General features: G+C 42.5%; 1 long non-coding RNA gene across 3 annotated transcripts in view; it reads left to right on the forward strand.

The window, feature by feature from the left end:
* LOC135292868 (uncharacterized) overlaps nucleotides 1-24,757 on the forward strand; it is a 42,160-nt gene that overhangs the window by 4,973 nt on the left and 12,430 nt on the right. For all 3 annotated transcript variants that reach the window (XR_010355029.1, XR_010355030.1, XR_010355031.1), the window contains exon 2: nucleotides 7,965-8,202. This is a non-coding gene — a long non-coding RNA (uncharacterized LOC135292868). The remainder of the gene's footprint in view (nucleotides 1-7,964; nucleotides 8,203-24,757) is intronic.

A 24,757-nucleotide genomic window follows, 5' to 3' on the forward strand; every position in this document is an offset into this window, starting at 1 on the left:
GCCACCTGCAGGCAGCCTTTTTTGACCTTTTACTTGCATCTGTAAACACTGTTAGCCTAGATACTGGCCAGTCAGCTCTCTAGGGTCTGTCTTCCAGACGCTGATGCTCTAATAAAGATAACACTCGGTGTCGTGAATAGGTATTGTGAATTTTACTATAATAATCAGCCAAAGCTATCTGTAAAGGAACAGAATGCCCGATTCCTCATTCCAGATAGCAGTTAACCAACGGTATTACAATTGCATATGGTTCATGTCTCCAGCTTTCTAATATTCTCCCTCTGCCTTTCATAATCAAATGAGTAAAAAGTTCCAGTCGAGTGGTAATAGTTCTAGACTGTTTTACAGGTAAAAGTACTTATTCCAAAGTAACTAAGGGATTAGCTCGAGATTTATCTACTGACAAATTAAGGCAAAAGGATGTTTGGCATAATGGTCACCCTCTTTGCTCTGATTGATGATCCTCAATTGAAGTGGCACGTTTTTGATCATGCGATGTGCATGTGCTGTAGCAACCTTTGTGGCTATGCGATCCAAGGCCTGCTGTTGTCTCTTATTTAGGGTCTGATGTTCATCTGCCTGAGACAAAGTACTTAATAACTGTATTAATGGCTCAATTTCTTCGTTAGTTATCCCACAAATAGTTCCAATATACTGCATATCTCCCACTAATTTCTGGACATCATGTACAGTTTTAATTTCAGTGGTGATGGTGAGTTTCTGTGGTTTCACATTGATCACATTTTCAAATCGATCGATCTGCCACCCGAGATATTTCTAAGGAGCTGAATGTTGCACTTTATCAGGGGTAATTTTTAATCCTTTTTCCTCTAGCAAAGCTGTCATGGTTTTTAAAACAGTTACAAGTCCAATTGTTTCCCAGCCACTAAGATATCATCCATAGAGTTGACACAATCTGTCCTAAGGACGAGATTCGTGGAGGTTCTTTTCACTGACCTCAGGTGCAAAAACTGACATGACAAGGGGGTTTTGCAGTAAAAATCAAAACAAATGTACCTTTATTGAATGACCACAGCAAAATGCGTTAGGGAGAAGGGGAATGATGAAGAGGGAAAGAATAAGGAAAAATAAAAAGAGAGGGGAAAAGGAAAGAAGGTTTACAGCTACCAGATGTAGGATGATGGGGTCCTTTGAAGTCCAGTTGATGAAGCCTGTCTCATGCACATCATGGGAGATCTCAAAAGGCCCTAGCTAACCCAGGGGTTTTTATTATTGAAAATTGCAAAGGGGGGAGAACAGATACAATAGTCCATGATCTCAGCAGTGGGTGAGAGCCATTGTCTTCTCAGTCCAGTGGTCACTTGCAAACTTGCTCTGGTCACCTGGCCTTTACCACACACACACCTTCCCCCCCTCTGCAGTAGGGATTTCATCTCAGTCTTTTAGGGAAGAAGGGGAGCCTTTTCCATACAGGGGTGGCATGTCTCAATCCTTGGGGGAGAAAGATTTCTCTTATCTCAGTCCATCTGTCACAGTGGTTGATGTAGGATGAGGGGAAGGATCTTTTTGTGGTGACCACTGAGAAGGTCGTTCCAGAGAGAAAGTCCAGCCAAGTCAGGAGGTTGGAGAAGTTCCAGAATCAGCGTTGCTAAGTGATGCAGGTGTCAAAGGGCACAGTGTCCCTTTCCTTATTCATCGAGTGCAGCGCCCCATGGGGTAGCAAACACACCTGTGGAAACATTGGCTTGGCTTGGAGGACGACAATCCAAACAGGATTAGGATCCTAGAACAGGATCTTTTTTCCTCGGTGGTCCTGGCTTTCATGATGGTCGTGAGGCAAAGAATGAGGGGAATTTTGGACAGGCACTCACAACAGTGATAGATGATATATTCTGGAAATTGTTGCTGAGCAGACTCTAGTGCTCAAGCTACATAAATTTGACACATTGTAGGCGAGTTATGCATCTTCTGGGGCAAATAATCCTATTTATACTTTTTGTAGGGTTCTGTCTTATGGAGAGATGGAACAGAGAATGCAAAATGACCAGTATCATCTGGATGCCAGGGAATAGTGAAAAAAACAGAGATCAATGATTAATAGATTTTATGACTCAGGTATCATAGTAGGAGATGGAAGACCAGGTTGCAAGGTACTCATACTTACCATTACTGCATTAATGGCACGTAAATCATGTAGCAGTCTCCATTTCTCATTCTTTTTTGGTGTTCCAAGGGCTAGTAGATGGCTTTATGTGTCTTGCTTTAAGCTGGTTTTGCACTAATTGTTGGATTATTAGCAGCTTTTCTTTTGACAGCGGCCACTGATCAATTCACACAGGTGTATTAGTGGTCTAGCTAATTTTGAGGATTGGCTGTGTAACAATGGTTGCTTTTAGCTGGCTTAATAGATTTCTTTCAAGGAGACTTAATAAATTGCTGGGAGTTTGTATGACATAGGGTCTTGCAGATACACTCACTCCATTTTGGAAAGTGAAAGTAATCACTTCTCTGCTTAACTGAGTTGCCTGAGTTTCTCTAATTCCATCAGTACCTAAGGTAGGACTTATCAATGCCCAATTTTTAGGCCATATTGCATTTGAAATGATGGTTACATCTGCTCCACTGTTAATTATGAGTGTCTTAGTAATAGAATCACCATTAGGATGTGTCAAGGTTACCTGTTTGTCTGGTTTACCTCTTGTGATGTCCATAGCTTAATATACTTCTGGTTTAGCTGTGGAGCCAAAACTTCTTATTCCTCACTCCTTGAAGCTTGTACAGGGGACACAAGACTTCAAAGGAACAAGTTGAGCAATTTGGGAACTTTTGGGGATAGATACAGGAGGGGAAAATGTCTTAACCATGATTTTAATAACGCCTTGAGAGTCTGCATCGATAACCTCAGGATTTACATCCAATCCTTTTTTGCTAGCAGATGATGTCCCTAACAGAAAAGCACTAAGTCCATTCCCCAAGGGTTTTTTACATGAGTATCTATCAGGTGTACAGCAGAGTCCGTGATGGTAATGTCTGCTGCGGTTTCCAAGTCCACTCCCGCGCTTCCAGAAGTGGCTGATCTGAGTGAGTATAATCCTCCTCCTCCTCCTTCACTGGGGGCTGAGCTCTCCATGCATTTCCCTGAGCTTGTGTTGTCGTGCAGGGGTCGCGCTCCGAAAAGCGTTTCCCTGGAAACAACATTCTTTAGTACTGTGGTTATCTTTTTTGCAGGTGGAACAAAACTTTTTCATTGTTGCTAAGCGACACTGACTCTGAACATGTCTAATCTTACTGCACCCAAAGCGCTTCATGTTCTTCTCTTCTGCTTTCTTGTGCAGTTTAGAAATCAGTGGTTATCCTGTAAAATTGTCTCAAGCTGGCAAAAGACATCCCATTCTGCTTTAGATAAATGGTTCCATCTCATTGCCCAGGAGCCCCTAAAGTGGCTATTTACTACTTACAAGGATAGCAGCTACAGATGATGAAGGGGATGATCCATTGCTCCTTTTAACAGTCTGGGCCTCTGGCAATAGCACTGTCCACCGTCTTCTTTTATATTTTTTATATTCCTCTAACCTATAAGTCCTCACACAGGGCACCATTTATTGTTGGCTGGGAGTCTATGTACAAATCACAAACGGGACGGGACTGCTGAGGAACGCGTCTCAAGCTGTTTATTTTCCAGCATCACTCTCATTACATGGTTATGACAATGGGAAGATGCCAGCAGCTCACGTCCTCAGCAAAGAACAAAGAACTCAATGTTGCAACTCGCTTGCTTGTTTCAAATACAATACCTGCTTGTAAGCATTAAAATACAATGCACAGAGTTCCATTATTAAGCCTAGAACTTCCTAACATCTTGTAAGATATTCTTTTCTGTAGCTTTGGGAGTTATTGTAGCCAAGTGCTAATAAACAGATCATTGTTCCATTTGTCCTTACATTCTACATCTCACATAACTTTTCTGCAGGCAAATCTTATGGCTACTGCTTAGCTCTAACAGCAGTTCTGCTGCTGCTGAGGCCTGCCTTTTGCAGCTTTCCCAAAACCCTCAGATTTTAAGGATTCCCACACCTGGAAGCATCCAAGGCCTGGTGGGATGGAGCTTCCTGTCCAAGAGGGATGGGATGGGATGGCATGGGATGGGATGGAACGGGGTGGCATGGAGCAGGGTGGGGAGTGGTGGGGTGTTCTGGGCTGTGCTGGGGTGGGGTGGTATAAAGTGGTGTCATGGTTTGACCCTGGCACAATGTCAGTGCCCCCATGAAAGGTATATTTCCAAAATGGTTACTGTGAGATGAGACCCAGAAACAGAACAAAGCAGGCTTCAGCTTTGGAATGGAGAATGGAGGGAAAAAAACCCAACACTTTATTAATCTACAACACAGAGACAAAAGGGTAAAAAAAGGAAAAAAACCACACACAACAATCCAGAATGGAATACCTCCAAAACACTCCTCCTCCCTCCCCACCTCTGACACTCAATCCCCTCTAACACTGAATTCTCTGTCTAATACCATCCTTCACACAACCTCCCCCCAGTTCATCAGGAGAGAGGAGTCTCCCTCTTGCACCATGGGCCTCCCCAGGAAACACAGTTGGAACCTCCTGGGCTTCTGCGTCACACGTGGCAGCCGCCCGGAGAGAATCTGCCGTGGTGATTATTTCCTTTCTATGTCTAGTGCTTTCATTACTGTCTATGGATTTAAATTGCTTCTTAGGTCTTTTTAAGAATGCATTGTTCAGTTCTAAGAAGTGGCAGCTTCTCACTATTGGGACACCTGTCTCCCTTATATTTATTCCCTTGGGGTCTGGGGGGTCTCAGGAACAGAGATCCTTCTCCTCTGAAGGCAGAGGGCTCTACCACACCCTCCCCATCAGTCTCTGTTCCTTCTGTTTCTTCTTACAACAGCTTTGTCACTCTTGGCTTCTGGCCAACCACCTCCCCCAAGGTGCAGTCTCTAAATTACAGGAAGAAATTGGTTCTGTCCTGTGGCCATGTAAGAGGAAAGTCCAGCCAAAGCCACTCCCATCGTCTCCTCCATCTAGGGCGCTTCTCATCTGCTGGCATTTCTTCACTCACTCAAGCCTTCTTCTCATTTGCCCATCCTCCATCCCCTCTCAATTCTCAGCTGGGGAGGATCAGTGTTTTTACAGCTTCCATTGTTTCAATACCAAAAGAGTTAAAAGCTCAGCCATGGTCTGCCCGTGGCTGGGCACCTTGCCCCCCCACTTCTTCTCCTGGCCATGGTGCCAGCACAAGATATCAAATTTCAAGCCAGCACAGTCTCTATCACTCTCTCCCGGGGGGGGCTGCCCAAACATCCCAGGTCTCCTCCACCCTGCACCTTGCAGGGCTCCGGCCTCCCTCCCCACAGGCCGCATGGCCTCCCCTGCCCCACCCAGACACAGCTGGGCAGGGAGAGGTCAGATCAACTCATGGCTGGACTCAAAAGAGAGAGCCCCTCTGGGAATCTTCTGCTTTTAACCCCTGTGTGTTCTCAGAGGCGTATCCAGGTCCCCAGTGGCCACACCAGGTGCCAATTTTCAAATCTGGCCACTGATTGGTTTGACCACAACTTTCCCAGAAACTCACTTCCTGGTCAAACCATGACAGGTTTTCATAATCTTCCTGTTCCACTCTCTTTGTGACTTAGCATGTGTTCTTAGCTGGTTATGGCACAAACATTTAACATCATTTTTTCACAGGTTGCCTATGCTGGCATTAATTCTTGGTGTTTTGTGGTCTGTAGTTACATTCATTGTTCTGTTCCAGAAACTCTGCCCGTTCCTTTTCCAAGCTATAGCTGGGGATGCATGTAGAACAGACGTAGATGTTTTGGAGGAGTGCTTTTTCTTAGACTGTTATTTAGTGTATGAGATGTTCCAGCACCCTCCTATGGAAAAAATAACTTTATTCCTTCCATTTTACCTCTTCCTCCTGCATTCCCCTGCCTTTGTCATGCCAGGAAGGTGGCACATGGCTGTGTATCTCAGCCACTCTGGACTATCTTTTCCCATTTCCTTCTCCATAGCTGCCAACCCTGTGGATAGCTGATCAGCATTTCTGTCTGAGTGCAAGAGCTGAGTGCTGGCTGTAGGGAGCCTCCATCTGGGACAATCCAGGACTGGTATCCTGCAGGCAGGATATAGGGTGGCAGTCACTTCTGCCTTGTGGAGCTAAAGTTGCCTGGTGGTTTAGGGGCCTGCAAACAATAACCCAAATTTCCTTGCTGTTCAGTGTTCCATAGGTTTTTTCTCCTTCCCAGTGCAGTATTGAGAGGCCATGTGCCTGGTGAGGCCTCTTCAGAGGTCAGTTAAATGGGCAATCTGGATAATCAGTGTTTGGGGAAATAGGCCTTGAGGCAGAGTCCCAAGAGCTGTAGCCATGGGCCAGAGCCCTGCTGTGCCAGGCAGTATGCAGGAATGAGGTGAAACTGTTTTAGAGAATGTCTTTACAAAATCCAGGAGATACTTGTGGTTTCTGCTCTGTTGTTGGTATGATGAGCATCACCTTCAGCTCCTCAGCAGTTCACCAGCCAGCTCTTGAACCAGACGGGCTCCTTTCACCTACTGTGGTGGACAGAAGTAATTTTTAGAGTTTAAACTTGTAAATGGACTAAGTTTGTGGACTTGAAAAAGGAAATCCTTTTGCATGTGATGGGGAATTTTGGTTTTGGAGAAGAAGTTGAATATCATTACACAGGTGATGACAATGGGAGGAATACGTGATCCGCAAGTCTTTTGTTTTCTTTAGGATTAAAAATTCATTCCTGTAGTCAGTCTTTCCAGTGCTGGTCTTTTCCTTGTCCCTGGCAATGCCCTCTCTTGTCAGATGTGTAGCTGCTGCCCTGGAGTGTTTGCACTCCTTGTGGCAGACCAGCTGGCTCTCCCTGCAGGAGCACTTGGGAGCTGAGCACCAGCTGCTTCTGGGCAGCCAAGGGAAGGTGTGAACACTGGAAATGGAGCAGTGGAGGGAATAGCAGCAGCAGGAATGTGGTAACAGGTAGAGAGTAGAGTACAAGCCCACTGTGAGCAGGGTATACACACACCAGTTGTGTTTGGTAACAGGCAGACTTTCCTGGGGGTATTCCCTGTCCCTTGCTGGAGAGTGGAGAGAAAGGAGAGGCTACAGCAGGGGTGGGGCAAACTGGGAGTGGAGGAAAATCTCAGAATTACAGAACACCCCGTGTTGGAAGTGACCCACCAGGATCATTGAATCCAACTCCTGGCCCTTCCCAGGACATCCCAACAATCCCACCCTGTGCATCCTTGAGAGCATTCAAACACTCCTAGAGCTCTGGCAGCCTTGGGGCCATGCCCATTCCCTGGGAAAGCTGTTCAGTGCCCAAAGAAAACCTTTCCCAAATGTCTGCATAGCAAATATGTTCTTTTCATTTTTCCTTGATGGTTAACAAGAGAATTCTGTCTGGTTGAGAAGCAGTAAATGGCAACTTTCCATATTCTAATTTTGTTCATTTGAACAAAATAAAAATAAAAACTTCATTTGCTAAGCCTGTAATGTCAAAATGTGAAACTGTTACAGCTTTTCCAGTAAGTCACTGGTTTTCTTAATTACTGTGGTACTTTGTGACTTTCAAGTGACTAACTTTTGGGCTGACACAAAGCTCACGTGGCCACCAAGCAGCCTATAGGAAATGAGCCTTATTTTCTCTCCCTGTTTTTTTTTTTTTTCTTTCTAACTTGTAAGATGACAATAAGATGACAATAAGGTTGAATGAAGCTGTTGGAAATGAATAGAATAGAAATTAATAGAAGTGAGTCAGGTTGTGGTGAAAACCTAAAGGCAGGGGTAAGCCAGGTTCATTCAGTGCTGTTTCAAAATTCTTTTCCTTGAAGGGGAATAAAGGAAAATATATGAATATGAGGATTTTTTTAACTTGAATTGAGGAATTACCCAGTGAAAATAAAAAAAAACTATGACCATAACTAAATTATAAAGTGATCCAATGACTCTTTTCTTCTTTTTTTGTTTCCCATAGGCCGAACTCATGGGCACCAAATGGCATAGGTACAACTTTGAAGGCCATGGGGACTGTGGGCCCATCATTTCAGCTCCAGCCCAGGATGATCCCATCCTGCTCAGCTTCATCCCCTGCCTGCAGGCCAACCTGCTGTGCGTGTGGCACTGGGACATCAAACCCGACTGCGAGGAGCTCTGGATATTCTGGTGGGGGGACGAGCCCAACCTGGTCAGTGTCATCCACCGCAAGCTGCACAGTAAGCCACTCTTTGCTTCTCAATTACTTCCATTTTTTCCAGTGAAAAAGCAATTTTTTATAATGCCTTAACTTGCTATCTTATGTGATTTTGTCATAGTTCATGTTTTAAGACTTACTGGAAAACAAAAAAACCTGTAAATTTGACTTTTTTTGCCATGTGATAAAATGCAAAGTGAAACTTGAACTCCCACCTGTAGTCAACATCATGACTTGGATTTTTGTGGAACCTCTGAAAGTAAATTCTAGTTCCTAGGGATGATGATAATAATAATAATAATAATACCCCAGCTCTGGCATAAGGTAGTAGCTGATGGAATAAATCACCTCTCCTGTAGAGTCAGGTGAACTCCATGGCACCCCAGGTAAACCTGTGGGGTCAGGACTTGCTCCTTGCTCGAGCTGCAGGATTTGAGCATGATCCAAGGCGAGTTGCAGCGAGTGGAATAGGAGGCAGGAAGAGGCAGGTAGGTCAGAGGTGACAGTGATAAGTTGGTGATTATAGGCTTTGTGTAACTGGGATTGTCCTCAGAGTCACGAGCATGTGGAGCCTTAGCATGATAAAGTTACTTCTGCTGTGTCTGTTTTGATCCTGCTTGGGTTTGACTATATCCAGTGTGTATTATTTTCTTTCCGGTGGTGTGTTGTTGCTATGACAAGTCTTAGTTTGTCTGAACTAAAAGGTCTTTTATTAGGCTGATTAATTTTACCTCTATTTTCACCTTGTATCTTGCAAGAAAACAACTGAAGTTTACTAGTTCTGGAATAATAACAGTAGTTTAAAAAGCCCAAGAAAATCATAAGGATCAGGTTCTGGTTTCTTGCAATAATGTTTTTATCCTTGTGGTCTTTAGACCCTCTGGTGACTTGGTGATAAAATTTGTTTCAAGTTCACAGTATATTTTGTTTATCAAGTGTGCTTGAATTGTCCCTTATCTCCCACCTGTACCCTGCACTGTTTTAGTCCTGGGTTATGGTATATTAATTTCTTTTCATTCTGTTCTAAGCACTGTTCCAAACTTCCTGCTTTGATGGTTGCCAGATTGTTTATTTGGCACCAGAGCCTGTGAAATCACAAATATGGAGGCCTGGGTGCCTTGGGGCGTGTTCCACGCAGGTAGCCCTGTGATCATGTATAATTAAAGAGATGGCTCACAAGTGCTGTGCTGAGCCATTCCACTGACGCTCATTTTTTATGAGACACCTGTTTTGAATGAGGGAATGGGTAATATTTCTACTTACCCAGCAAAGCTTTAATAATATATGCTTTTCTCTTAGTGAAATATAGTTTATTTAATATTTCAAATGCAGTAGATGGGACTTAAGTGTCTTTTTATTTGAGGGGAGTTGCAGGTGATGTTTCTGTTTCTGTTGTAAATTGGTGGAGCTTGTTTATATCTGACATCTTGGTTACAACAATGTGATGCTGCTTGCAGTGGTGGTGGTATGGAAATCCACTTAAATGTCTGGACAGCTGAACCTGCTTCTGCTGGGTGCAGTATGGGGCAGAGTATAGCAAAGCAGCACTGTCACACATTATTTGCCTGGTTCAAAATTGTATGGAATCACAGAATCATTTAGTTCAGAAAAGACTTCCAAGGTCATTGATTCTAACCTGTGTCTGATCCCCAGCCAGAGCACTGAGTGCCACATCCAGGTGTTCCTTGGACACCTCCAGGGATGGAACTCCACCACCTCCCTGGCAGCCCCAGCCAATGTTCAACACCTTTTCATGCAGAAATTCCCTGGTGTCCAACCTGGGACTCCTCTGGCACACCTGAGGCTGTTCCCTCTCCTCCTGTCCCTGTTCCCTGGGAGCAGAGCCTGACCTCCTCCTGGCTGTCCCCTCCTGTCAGGAGTTGTGCAGAGCCACAAGGTCCCCCCTGAGCCTCCTTTTCCCCAGGCTGAGCTCCTTCCCAGCTCTTTCAGCTGCTCCTGGGGCTCCAGCCCCTTCCCCAGCTCCCTTCCCTTCCCTGGACACGCTGCAGCTCCTCAAGGTCCTTCCAGAACTGAGGGGCTCAGAACTGGACACAGCACTCGAGCTGTTCCTGCATCCAGGCTGGAGCCTTCAGAGCAGTAACTTCTAAGTGGAATTCAATCTGAAACTCGTTTGTTGTCATGTGTGTAAATCCTACAAGGATAGATTTCCTTGTTCTATATTAAAAGCACATTGCAACACTTGTAGTGACTTATCAGGTATAGTTCAAATGTAAATTGTGTAAGTGTTGTACATTTTCTGCTGATAGAGCTGTTGGGCTCTGCTCAGTACATTTTAGACTTCTAACATCAGTAATGACTAACATTGAGCCTCAAATTCTGCCAGAACAAGGCATTTATGTCCATTGATTCCTTGAGATAGGACAAAGGACACAGTTTGTGTTCACTGCTTCATGCAGCCAGAAGGCAAAAGGAACAAGTTTCTTCTGATTTTTGTTATAAACAGGCCACAATACTGAGCTATTTGATAGTTGAAATTAGCTTCCTGAAAATCTAAAGGGCTTTTCCATGTGGGCATACAAACAGAAAATAAGAAAATTACTGAAGCAGAGTTTTCCTTGCCTGTCAGCTGGGCCAGGGTAACACAATGCATTTTTCTGGCATAACATGCTCAGGAAATGAGCTGCTTTGGCTTAAAATGCTGTTCCTGCAGGTTGGATTGTCACTGTGACTTAGAGTTCCATTGCCAGAACTTTGTTCTTGTGCTGTATTCACTTCTTCAGGAGTACAAGTCCCAGGAATCTGATGCTGCAAATCCAAGAGGAAGACTAGAGTCTAACCAAAACATTGACATCTGAGATATAGGGACTATAGGGAATAATGTCTGTTAGTAAGGTCATGAATTCTTATCAAGAATAAAGTTTTGGATTTCTCTTTTCCTGCCTAGGATTTGTGCTTTGAAAGAGAAATATTTTAGTGATAATTAAATTCTAAAGAATTTAATTTTTAAATGTTATGTTTTATTAATTCAAGTCTAAATTATATATATTTTTTCTGGATAAGAGAGTCACTCCAGTAGTGCTGTGTGATACTTAGTGCTTTGAGTAAACAGAGGAAAAGTCCAAACTGAGGCTTTGCTTTCAGAAGCACTTCAAAAACTTTTGCTCATGAACTCTTTATAACACTGAAGGTTTGGTAAACAACAAATCTGCCATTAATAAAAGAATTTGAAATAGTCATAGGGAAACCAACTTAGTGTTTGTAAACAGGAGGTGTGAGGAGAGTTGTTTATGTAGTAGCTTTCCAAAACTGTGGGTAATTAAATGCTGTCATGGGAGATTAAGTAAAAACAATTATTTGCAGAGCAGTTATAGATCAGTGGAGTGGTTGGATTAACCAAGCAGCTGGGAACTTCAGAGGTCTCTCTTGCACATTCTCCTACATTTCTTCTTCCTGCCAGCCTTGACTGTGGTGTTCTGATTTTTATTGTGCTGGCATTTAAAACTGGATGAGAAGTTGAAGATTTTTATTCAATCCTGGGTGGAAAAAGCTGATTGGGGTGGGGTCAGTGAGTGGGGGAAAACTGGAGTGGCTCTATAAATCTGAAAAAGTTGGGTGTGCTTAAGTTTGTTGAAGTTTGGTTTTCTGAAAGATAAATGCTATTTAATGATATTGCCTGGAGAGGTTTGGCAACTGTTCCAGCCACAGTACCTTTTCCTATAAATCCATTTTTTTGTACATCTGACAGAAGAAGTGGAAGGAGAGGAGGGAGTGTCTGACTGTTGGCAGCGTTTTTGACAGGAACTTTGTGGATTTGCAAGTTGCAGAGCTCTCATTTGCATTTGGTGACCAAATACCATCTGAAGCATCACGGAGAATTTAGACTCAACTCTTGGGTTTTCTCTCTTCTCCCACCCCTGCCCTAGACCCTGTGGGTTCCACAGAGATTATAGGGAAGGGAGATCTGTTCCTCAGTTCCCTTCTTGGCTTTTGCAAAGAGCACTTTGCCCTGACATTTTACACCACTCCAAGAGTTGGACTTGATGAACTTATGGGTCTCTTTCAACTCAGAATAATCTGTAATTTTCTGACAGTTTTGTCTATCAATTTATAATCACTGTTCTGGATTTATGGATGTATTCCACTTGGTCTGCTGCATTTGTGGTACAGAATATTGGCATTCTCAGGGACTATTATGTGTACCACTACTGAGAATACAGGTTGGAGACTGTAAGCACAGCACTGGAGGTGGACTCTGGAAGGCTGGCAGGAGATAGGAGCTTGAAAATGAATACATTCTGGGTGTTTGATAGTTCTTTAGGTAAAACTACATCTTTCTATCAGCTTAGTAGCTTGTGTGCCTGAACTCACTGATTCTGGTAGGTAGTTGGGATTTCCATCTATGTATTGCACATGATCCATTAATTTCTGGAGCTGCTTCCCCAGAAAAATGATACTATTTCAATTTCTGCTGTGTAGAATGTAAGAATTTGGATGTAAATGCTTATGAAGAATAGATGATCTTGCATGAATTAGGCAATTCTTTCTTGAAAGATTATTGTACAGGATCTTTGCAGCTTGGTAAGTTTAAAAACGTAGCTGAAATTTGAGCTATGACAGGAAAATCCTGGAGCTTTGGCTCGTTCCTGTTTATGAATTCTTGGCATATCAGGTTGGCGCAGCCACAATCCCCTGGTGCTGATAAAAGTGAGGAGGGAAAAATGCTGCCTGTAGGAAGAGCTGTGTGCAGGGCACCCACATTAACCCATGTGGTTGTGCCCAAAATTAACTTCTCTTATTGTTTCTCTATCTGAAATTTGCTGATTTTTACCTACAGGAAAGCAGAACATTGTCAGCTCTGTTTTTAAGGGTGTTTCCTGAGGAGAACAACTTGCCCCAGAACTCAGTTTAGTTGTTTTTATTCTTGCTAGGAAGGGTTCTTGATGCTCTCTTATGAACTGCCAGATTTCCAAGTTTCATTTATCAGTCAAGTCTTCTAAATCAAGTCAGTGTTTAACCTGTAAGTGGTCAGTAGTAGGTGGTCAGCATTTAGTAGGGATTAAAAGAAAAACAATGTAAAACTTGGAAAAAATTATATTTTTTGTTTCCACTAATGTAAAAGAGAATAAAGTAGTGAAAAATCTACTTTCCATTTCAATTTGGGCCTATTTAAAGTTCTTTCAGGGTACTGTCTTACTTCTGCAATTGTGAGGAATTTGGAGCTCTGTCAGGAATTAGAGTATTTTCTAAGCTCTGTGTAGTGAGATGTGTTAATCGTTGAATGAGAAGATGTTTCTGTCTATTCAAACACATTTTAAGTGTGTGAAGCAATGCATGAAATGAAGACTGACCTCCCTTGCTGTGAAATGGGTGTTCAAATGAGAGTGCTCTTCAGTCTTTTCATTCTACCATGAGATTATGGCAGGGGGCAAGAAGGGAGGGAGTTGCTGCTGGAATTGCATTACCCCTGACTTGGAGACTTCCTTGGATTTGCCTGAAGGTTATTCCTGGGATCCCTGGGCTTTGGTGAAAACATGGGATGTGTATTACAACAATTTTCTGCACTCTGAGTAACTCCAAAAACCCCAGAACTCTTGTCATGCCCAGAGGTACCAGGAGCGAGAGCAGCCAGGGCATGGAAAAGCAGTTCATGAACAAGGAATAAAGGATCTGAAATGCAAGGCTTTTGGAAGGCTTTCCATCTAAAAAGCAGCAATGAATATCAAACAGCTGAGTACCACTTATTAATAATTTGGAGTGAAATCTGAAAATGGTTAATTGCCGGTTCTTGAGTGCAGAGTGGAATTAACAAGTAGGTTCCTGTGACAGAAGACTTTATTGGAATATTAAGTTACTGAAAAGTCTGTTTCTGGCTTGATTATTTTCAATAAGATAAGTAATTTGCATTTTCTTAATTGCCTAGCATAGATTATTCCCAAAGACATGAAAATAAAGTTCAACTTTTCCATTCTTTTGGCTAGGAGATGGGATTGAAAAGTGAATTCCTTCTTTCTCAGCCTGCAGAATTGTTCTGTGACCCTTATATCTGACACTGGTAATTGGTGTCCAGTGATTGCCAGTTGAAGTTCAGCTTAGACAAAATAAAATTTTCTTTTAAACAGGCATATTAAATGAGGTGATTATGCCATCATTTGGGATTAAGGAATTGCTTCATGGGAAAATGCCAACTCCTTTTGTACCCATGAAGTTGACAAGAGCCTGATTGTGTTTTGCTTAATTTTGTTTTGCTTTCTTTTAAAAATAAATGTTCTTCCCACCACTTCTACTCCTTTTACTTGTAAGTTGGGTTATGGGAGTCTTTAAAAATATTTAAAAATATTCCAAACATTTATTGGAATGTTTGGAATAATGATTGCACTTACCTTTGCCTTAATTCCTCTTTCCTGCAGTGGTGTTGTCTCCACATGAACAGGGAATCTTAGCGTTCAGAGCAGGATCCAGTGAGTACATGTGGCATTTATGAATTCATTACCAATTCTAGTCAAGAAATGGACGTAACTGATCCGTGTGGGTCCATTCCAGCTCAGGATATTCCATGGATCATTCTCACATGGTGTGTTTTCCCTCTTCTTACAGCTGGCAATATCTAAAGCTAAAAAGTCTGGTCTTTATTAAAAAGTCTGAAATCTACCAAAGGGCCATATGTAAAAAAGCCTCATGCTTTTTGTTGTTTTATTTTATTTGTATCACTCAAGAATTAATATCTTAATTTTGTTCATGGCTGGGAATTTGGAGGTTTTCCTGTTGATTGCAACAAATTACCTAATGAAAACAGTTTAGAGGAAAGACACTGATGGAAGGCAAAGCCAAGAAATTCTCTACTGAATCCATGTGCTTCCTCATAATCTTTCTGCTTTCCAAATACAAGCTCAGTTCAACTGAAATAGTTGAAATTTTGTGTAATTAACCTTTAGGTTTTATTTGCCACACAATAGTTCCTGTTTTTCTCTGGTGTTTTTGTGAACAAAGGACTTAGTATTCCAGAGATAACATTAACAGCTGCCTTCTGGATGGACATTTGATGATCCTTTGGCAGAACTGTGTCAGCAAGGCCAGACTTAGAGCAAATCCAGGCTATTTAAGCTGGGATAGAACTGTGGGAGTGGAACTGCCAGGAAAGCACTGGAAATCCAAAGCAAGGTTCCAATAGCTGGGAATCCCTCCCATAACAGCAGAGTGAGGTGTTACTAATGAATCCAGGAGAACTATTGTGTAAAATGGGCTTGGAATTAACTGGACTGCTGAGAACAAACTCAAGTCCAAATTTTGAATGTAAATAAAATTGATGTGTTACCACAGGCAATTTGGTGAACCATGAAAAACGAGACATTATGCTGCAGCTGCAGCAAAGCAGTATATAAAGGATTTATATTCTAGTTATATGAAAATTAAACAATCATTAAAATACTGTATTTTTAAAAGTGCTGCTCAGGGAGGGGGGAAATGAAAAAAATCCAATCAGTAGAATTTATTTTTCAACAATGTATTGGGCAATATCAGCCACAGTAGCTGATGTTTTTTCCTTTAGGGAATCTCTTTTTCCAGTGAAATGAATTCACTTAACTGTGTGAAGTAAATCTAAGTTAGCTTGAAGTGAAATCTGCATTAATAGGGCTCATTACTAATGTTTGTATTTGGATGTATTGAGTAATTCTAAGAACCCAGGGTAAGATCTACTGGAAAATTCAGACTTTAAAAATAGATGGAATGCCACCTTCTGAAGAAAATTATTAAAAAATTGCATACAATTGTATTTCAGTAATGGCATTTTTAGAATAATTAATGAACTTTAAGTGACAGTGATGGTGCTGGATTGCAAACAGAAAACACTGAAAGACAGCTCTGATTATGTTAACACATCATTCCTCTTTAGAGAGAGATGGTTTTCATTATATAAAAGTCACTTTCTTTATAATGAAGTTCCTGTTAAAGGTCATAAATCTTACCTAGAGAATTCTTGTACCCCAAGCCTGAGACTGGTTTCATTTTAAGTGGGCTTCATTATACACCTGCACTTACTTATCCTGGGATTTGACTGTAATCTGTAGGACAAGTACCTTGGATACCTGGCAGTGTGTCCCTGTGGCAATTCCCAGATGTGATCCATGGCTCGGGGTGTCAGTGATCAGCCAGGAAAATGGGAGGAGAGGCAGCTTTGGAAATGTGGAGTTTGTTCCTGATGTTCATTGAAACCTCAGGGCCCTGAAACTGGAATATAGCCTTTCCAAAGAAGCAAACAAAACCATATTTCTGCATGGAATGGAGAGGAGGAGCAAGTGGAAGACAACTGAGTACGTGGGATAGGTTAAGAATGAAGGTGGATTCTTACCTTTGCTCTTTGCCCATGGGAATTGGGGGTTTCAGAAGGAAAAGGCTGGAGTTGTGCTGTTAGTTAAATATTAGTCTCTTGGTTAAAAAAACCCAAACAAACCAAGCACCCGTGTGTTGCGGTCACTCATATAATGATAAGTAGAGCTTTGAGTGGAACTGTAAAATTGATTTTCAAGGCTGAAATGCTCAGTAGTTTCAAGTGAAGGTACAAACCAGAGGAAAGGCACGCTGCAGGGTGGGCACAGCTGAAATGCTTTTGCCTCTTTGTTGATGTAAACTGTTATGAATAAAAAAGTTATCAATTTTTTTTTAAGGTTGCAAAGTTAAAAAAAAGTTGAACCAATTGCTGTTAAATTGAAAGTTACCTGCATGTTGCAGCCACCTGTTGTTAAGAGCTCTTCTTCAATTACCTGTTAATGGTTGGTGATTAGCCATTGTCCCCTCTAATGCTTGCCAGGGGTGATACCAGACCCCGCAGGCAGCAGGGGAAGGAGAGTGACATCAGAGCTAGTATGCAGATGAGAATGCATTTCACAACGAGCCAACATGGAATTAAGAGACCTAAGTGACATCTAAGGACAAGGAGCTTAATGCAGTATCTGCTAAGATCCTTTTACTTCTCACCCCAACCTGAAAAGGTCATAACTAGAAAGAGGACCTGGAATGTTAGACTGAAAAAGCAGGAATTTCCTACTCTCCCATGAGGACAGAATCCCCAGCTCTGCCTGCAGACCAGCAGACACAGCTGCACCATCCTCCTCCTCCTCAGTGCCACTCCTGGGAGCAGCGGCGGCGTGGGCGCGACCCATCGACTTCTCCCCACCTGAGCTGATTCTTTTTAATAAAGGCATTAAAAAGGAGAAAGATCTCCTGCCCCATTAATTTCATAAACTACACTTAAATGTGTCCTTGGGGCTGAGCAGAGCCAGCAGGAGCTGCAGCCCAGGTCTGGGTGCCGAGCCTGGCTCAGAGCAGCAAAGGCTGCGGTGCTGCTTTGGTCCCCCCAGTGCCCTGCAGCTGTCCCTGCGCTCCCTCAGCTCAGGGCTGCTGGGAGCCCGGCACAGTTTCAGTTTCTGTTCCAGTGCTGAGGGCTGGGAGCTCCCTGAGCTGTCTCTGCCTCCTGCCAGCCCTGCCTCTGCCTTGGCAGGAGCCCAGTGCTGGGCTGGGCCCTGGCACAGGCACCTCGGGTGTTCCCTGGCTGTCCTGACAGCCATTCCTGCTCCCCTTCCCAGCCCTGATCTCTCTGCTCCTCCTGGACAGTGTTTGCACCAAATCCTGGGACATTTATTGCTTTGGAATAGTCAGTGAGCCAGAGGAGTCAAACTGAAATGCTGCAGCTTTCTACAACAAATTGATGGGTGGATCATACAAATAACCACACACAAGTAGCACCTTAAATTCCTGGAGAAATTGAAGTGTGAATTTACTATAATAAAGTGCTTCTATTGATAAACTTGGGCTTAGAAGGAAGAACAGAAGGTGGCAGGTGTGGCAGTTTCTAAGCAGGAAATAAATTTCAGATTTGCAATAAAACATATCTATTTTGTAGGTGTTCCATGACATTCTAGTTGCTTCTGAAACACAAGTAATGGAACACCTTTTCCACCAGGGAAAATTCCAGTCACAGGTGATGAAAGGGTCATTGTACAGGATTGTTTTACTGGAATGGCTTTAAGAATTTAATACTTATTCTTTAAAGATCTCTAAAGAGATGGGAAGTATGGACAGTGCTATTGTGTCAACAGGGCAGCAGCAGGGCTTGGAGTCTGATGGGTTTATGGTTCTGGAGAGCTGGAAGGAAAATTTCTTGGTCCCTTTGGAGTTTGACAAAAATTATTCTATGCAATACTTGACTACATATGTCAATGAAATTCCCTGGAATCTGTTCTCTAAAGCAGCTGAAGGGGAAGTGTGTGGTGTTTGTCTGCTCTGTCATTTTTTCATCTCTTCTATATGAAAAGGATGTGATTTCTGATATTGTGGTAATGAGCAGTGTGACTGTAAAGCAAGCTTGGCTTCTGTATTTGAGTGATGTCCTCTGCTCATATTAAGAGATGGAGGTGATGTAGGACTGTGCTGGGATAGAATGGTGAAGGGCTTAATTGACAATCCTGCCCTTTCCAGAGATATTCCTGAGAGTTCTGCCACTTTAACTGGCTGCTGGTGAAGAGGAATCTTTGTTCCTGATGAAAGCTTTATAGGTTTTCTTTAATGTGTAGTTGGCTTATTGAAAGATAACTTTTTATTTTTATTTTCTACTAACATTATTGTTTGAATAACTTACAAGTAACTTCAGGATTCTCTTGCCATCCTTAGCAGCCCTGAGTTGGGAGTCTAATTTGGATTTTCTATACAAAGCAAAGTAAGATTTCCGTTGCTGCACCATACTAAAATAAATGAAATACTTCACTAAAACTGGGGTGTCCTGAAGTGATCTCACCATCATTGCTGCTGCTTCTCTGCTGGTATTGATGCTTCCAGCTTCAGTAAGGCCCTCTGGTCCTCTGCACAAACCCATGGAATTTATACCCACAGGGTTTTGCAGTCAAAGTGCAGGAGTTCCCACTCATTTATTCCTGTTTTTTGAGAAATAGTGTATTCAATAATTAATAAGCAGGTGAGGTAAAGCTGAGAGTAATAAACAGCAGCATGTTTGAGATATCTCCCCAGAGAGCCTTTGTACCTGGACAAGCTGTCCTTGGAAGTGGAAAACTTCCAGACAGATATCCCCTGTCCCAGGTGTAGGTGGAATTATGGCTCAGTCCCTCTCTGCCTTTTTCCTAAACTAAACCAGACTGCAGGAAGCATTATTTTATTACTATTTCTTTTGCTGCAAACCACAGTTAAGGCCTGGAAAGTGTGAAGAAAAATGTTTTGCCTGCAAGACTTTGCTACTTCATCTCAAAAGTAATGCACTCTAGTACTGAAATTCCTAATCCTTCCCCTTTTGGTATAGGGGTTCCTGCCTGGCCTTGTCCTGGGAGGTTCTCAGTGAGCCCACAAAGGGGTAATTGGTGAGCAAACATTACACTCAGCACTGTTTGCTTGTCCTGTCCCAGACAGCTGTTGTAGGATGGCTGAGCCTGGAGGTGAGACTGCCCACATTCAAGGGCTCAGATTATTGTGTGGGAACAGCAGAGACAAAAATTCTGGTGCTTAGAGGCATGCTAAATATATATTTGTATTTTAAAAAAATCATTACTGCCTTAAAAATAAGTGACTTTTGAGTTTAATATGAATTTACATAAGTCCAGTTTTTCAGTTTTCAATGAGTTCTTGCAATTATATTACACATTTATTTATTCCTGCATAGTAAACATGCCAGCAAATCTGTGTTATAAATCCCCATGAGAAACGTTAATTTGCTTAATTTTCCCTCTTCAGGTACTGACTACAGTTTACATTTTGTCATTAATGCACTGAACAGGAGTTCCTGTAAGTTTCTGAAACTCAAAATGTTAAAATTAAGCACCAACCCCAAACTGCCACTTGCTGCCTCTTTGGGATTCCTGCTTGTGCTCCCCAAATGCTGGAAGAAGCAACTGAATTTTTTTAGTAGCTTCTTGTGAATTTACTTGCTTTGTTTATTTGACATGTAATCACTTCACTGAAAAAGCGGAGACCTTGGCTTACTGGTACATTGGGAAATCTGGAAGCTCTTCATTGTCCAAGATGGCATTTTCTGGAGCTGGCTGGATATCAGAGCTGTGAAGCTGATGTAGAGGGGCTGTGGAAGGAGCTGCCCACAGAGGAGGCTCCTTGATTCATTTCTGTGTGAGTCCAGAATCTTCCATTGCTCAAACTGCTGAGCTTGGGAGTTCTCTGCTGTCATTTGTCTTTGTTTTAATGGGATTGAGGAATTATGTGTGCATTTTCTTTCAACTAACCAGCCTGATAAAAGCAGCCACAACTGAAGAGCCCATAAATTGTCAGCTCTTCTGTTCCAGCAGAAGTGCTTTGATGGCTCTGCAGATTTTACATCTTGGTGCATATATTTAGCTGCCCTGCAAAGGTGAGTAAGACTAGAGAGTAGTTTATGTAATCAGTGAGCTGAGGGTCTCCCCTTGGAAATGTGTCTGGGGGAAAGTGGATCTCAGCTACAGGGAAGTTCTAAAGGAGAAATCCCTGGCACTTCCAAGCAGAAATAGAAGCTGTTCCCTCAAACACTGGAGTAACTTCATTGGAACTAATAATGTCTGGTATGGATATTTTGGCTGTATCAGTCTTGGGTTCAACTTTTGCTGTTGCTTTGCAAAATGTCTGCCCGTGTCCTGCAGCTGTTAAGACTCACCAGTTTTTTGTAAGTTTGATATCCATCTGATTTTTCAAGTAGGAACTGCTCACTGTATCGTGGCATCTGGAACCCTTTGTATTTAATGAATTCATCAGGTGTTTGTTATGTGATATCATTAAACCACTTAATGCTTTTCAGAACTTCATTCTTTCTGCATGGCATGTTTATGCATTCAATTTTATCTTTACTATTAATTCAAATTAAGTATTGGCTTGAGAGTTTATGTGATCACTTTAATGAAGTGGCTGTGCCTGCTCACTGCTTCTTGTTTATTTTAAATATTGGTCTGGGGAAGTAAAGGTTTTAATGTATTCCAAATTATACCTAGCAGTAACTATGGAATAGTCCTCTTATTAATTCAGGTTTAAGAGCTCTGCATATAAGATGACTTTTACACTATTGTGCTGTCTCATAATTTCATGTGAGAAAAGGCTGCTGTTAATTTGTTTTCCTGTTAGTCCCTATGTGTCAGAGGCAAAATTTGTCATTCGTCTTCTTGTAGTTGTGTTGTCAGCAGATCCACTTCTTTTCTGGAGTTTCCCTATGACAATTACAGTTTCTGCATTTTTGTGCTTGCGGCCACTTAATCCCAGGTATCAATTCAGATTAACATGTTAGGATGAGGAATGAATTACTGCATCCTAAAAATTACTTTTCCTGTCATTTGTACAGTTTGTTAGAAGTTTTCTGTGGTTACTTTGCACATGTTAAGTTGTCTTTGTTTAAGAACAGTGACCTGTGATGGAAATCCACAACTTCCCAATGCCTGTGGGGCCAATAATCAGTCCAGCCCCCTTGTTTGCCTGTCTTACACATGGAACTGTTGGTGTCCTGGCTTCCTCCTGCAGTGGACAAGTTCTGTGGGAATGCTGAGCTCTCAGATCCTTACACCCTCCCTCACCGGGCTGCCTGCAGTGGTTTGCAAACCACACCAGTGGCTGCCTTTGCTTTGGGATCTGGAGCTGCAGATCTGACTGGAACCAGGAACTGGGAGCTGCCTCAGCCAAAGCTTTTGTGTTCAGCTTTTCCCCCTGGCCACCAGCTCTAAGCTGTGAAGTTATCCAGGATGTGTGTGCAGGATGTGGGATGGAGGAAGAGGAGGGAGCCCTGGTTTAGGTGCTGTGCTGAAGAAGCAGGCAGTGCAGATGGTGAATGGAAGGGAAGGTTGGTTATTGCTCCACTTTGTGTTCTGGGAGCTGGGGAAATTGGGAAAAGGAGACAGAGCTGGTGTGGAACTGTTTTAAACAAGCAGATACCCAGTTTTCCCTCCTACTGCTCACACTACTCCCACCTAAATATTTCTGCTAATCTTCACATGATTAAGAATGTTGGATGGTGACACAAAGAACTCTACAAAGTAATGCTTAAGGATATCCCGCTGTGTGCATTTGATGCCACATCTGGGATGAGATTATAAATAAATAAATTAAAAGGAAAAAGAACAAAAGAAAATACAACCCTGAAATCCTATGAACTGTAACATTTTGTAAACCTTTGAATATACAGTGCTTGAGGAAAATGGAAGAAGTTAAGATCTTTTGTACAAATATATTAGAAAAAGAGTACAGAATACATTTGGAGTACAAAGACTCCCTGAGTTTTATTGGCTGTGGTTGTTGTCAGTGTTAACAAAACATACAGTCAGCATGGCCCCAGTCTGTCACTGTGACATGCTGAGCATTTGCAGATGTAAATCCCCATCATATGTCAGAAATGTGACATTTTGCAATCAAATAAAAACACACAGAAACTTGGGATTTACAGAACTTTCTGCCATGTACCATAATTCTGGCCATAGCTTCTGTTCAGCATTGCAGCTGCCCAGTGGATAAAGGGAGTTTTCAAAACCATATGTGCTGTGAAAATGGGGCTGTTTATGTAATGATAGTTTATTTAATGGGAGCTTTGCAATAGAATTGACTGTGCTGTGCAGTGTCCAAGAGGGTGAGACACAAAGGAAGTGGCAGGCACAGCCATCGTAACCTGAAATCCCATCTTCAGGTTTTTGGGGAAATGGATTCAGTTTCTCAGAGGTCAGTATTTCATTGCTGCTAAAAGAACCCATTTTATACATACCAGAAGGGGCAGAGCAATGAAAATTGGTGATGGCCCAGCATTTACGGTTCCTCAATCCCAGTGTGATAGTTGGGTTTGTCACTCATCTGCAGTGGGTGCATTGCATGGGTGGCATTAGGTCCTGGTGCTTATTCCCCTCAGGAGGCACCATTTGTTGTGACAACAGGTATTTGTGTCACATGCCCTGGTTTGGGTGTGTGAGGGATGTGTTGCACCCTGACCTTGGTGTGCAAGCACAGCAAACGTGTTCAGCACGTGTGGCTGAGATGAGCTGAGCTGAGCTGAGCTGAAGGTTGTAGCCAAGTTGTTCCTCTGCAGGGTCAGGGGCAGCTGCCAAATGGCTGCAAATCACCCCTAAATGCTGAGATCCCTGTGTTTCAGCATGGCTTTGAGGTTTGAAGGGATGTAGCCACTGGAGCTGTGTAGGTTTTGACTGTGGATGCACATTTCCTTTGTGATTCCGTGGATTTTCTACTTGAATTGTTTCACTTGAATTTATATGGTTTTGGAGGGTTTATTTTTCACTTGAAAAAGTTTTGGGTTATTTTTCTTCAAATAAAAGTATTTGTACAGGTGTCTTCAGATTTCAAAACAGGCTTTGTTCTTTCTGAGCTTTGTCTTGTTTTTCTGGCTTTGTACTGGCACTTTGTGGCTGTTTCTGTGGTGTTTCAAATGACAGGAGTCAAAACAGCAATGGAAAATAGCAACTTAAATAAACATTTTCAGGAAGTATAAAGCAGGGTGAGTGTGGAAACCTTCCCCAGCTCAAACCCTGTACAAATGTTCTCTACAGCTCTGCCCTGGGAGTAGATTTATAGGAGAGAGATATGAGCCTTTTAGATTTATTTTCTGTGGCTTTTTTTCAATAGTAAATGCTGTGAACAAGATGTTTCCAGACACTCTATTTTGTGAACAATCTGGTGGGCATTAACTTATAATAAGCATCAAATTTTCTTTTTATTGTACAGGGTGATTGGTGTATTTTCAATTCTAGGCTGTGTCACCATTCCTCACTTGATCCTGCACTGTATAAATTACTTTTTTCCAGCTGTCTCTGTGTTTGCAATCAAGGAGGAGATTACATCTTTTTTTTCCTTTTTTTTTTTTTATTTTGTGTGGTGACACGATCCGTCCTAAGGACGTGAGTCGTGAAGGTGCTTTTTCACTGATCTCAGGGTGCAAAAACTGTCACGACAAGGGCATTTGCAGTAAAATCAAAACAGATATACTTTTATTGAATAGCCATAGCAAAGATGCATTCGAGAGAAGGGGAATGAAGAAAGGGGAAAGAATAAGGAAAAGAAGAGAGGAAAGGCAAGGAGGTGTATAGCTACCAGACGTGCAGATGACAAAGTCCCTCGAAGTCCGGTCGACGAAGAGGCCTGTCGTCTTCACGTCAGGGGAGATCTCAAGGGTATCAGTCAGCTCTAACCCTTTTTATAGTCCTTTTGAAATGGGGGAAGGGGACACATTTCAAAATAGTCTATTGATAAAGGGTACAAGGAGTCCATCAGTAGTCCATCAGGAGCAGGGGTCGTCAGCAGCAGATGTCGTAGGCAAGAACCATTGTGTTCTCGGTCCAGTGGTCGCTTGCAAAACTTGCTTTGGTCCCCACACACGCCTTCTTTCACCCTACGGTAGGGATTTCAGTCTCAGTCCTTCTGGGAAGAAGAGGGGAGCTTTTCCATGTAGGGGTCACATGTCTCAGTCCTTGAGGGGAGAACCTTCTCTCATCTCAGTCCCTCTGTCATGGCGGTTGATGTACGGTGAATGGAGGGTCTTTTAGTGGTGACCTCCGGGAAGGTCCTTCCAGAGAGAAAGTCCAGCCAAGTCAGAAGGGTGGAGAAATTCCAGCACTAGCGTTGCTAGGTGATGCAGGCGAAGGAGAGCACACTGC

The sequence above is a fragment of the Passer domesticus genome, unplaced genomic scaffold (genome assembly GCF_036417665.1).
Source record: "Passer domesticus isolate bPasDom1 unplaced genomic scaffold, bPasDom1.hap1 HAP1_SCAFFOLD_55, whole genome shotgun sequence".
Classification (NCBI taxonomy): Eukaryota; Metazoa; Chordata; class Aves; order Passeriformes; family Passeridae; genus Passer; species Passer domesticus.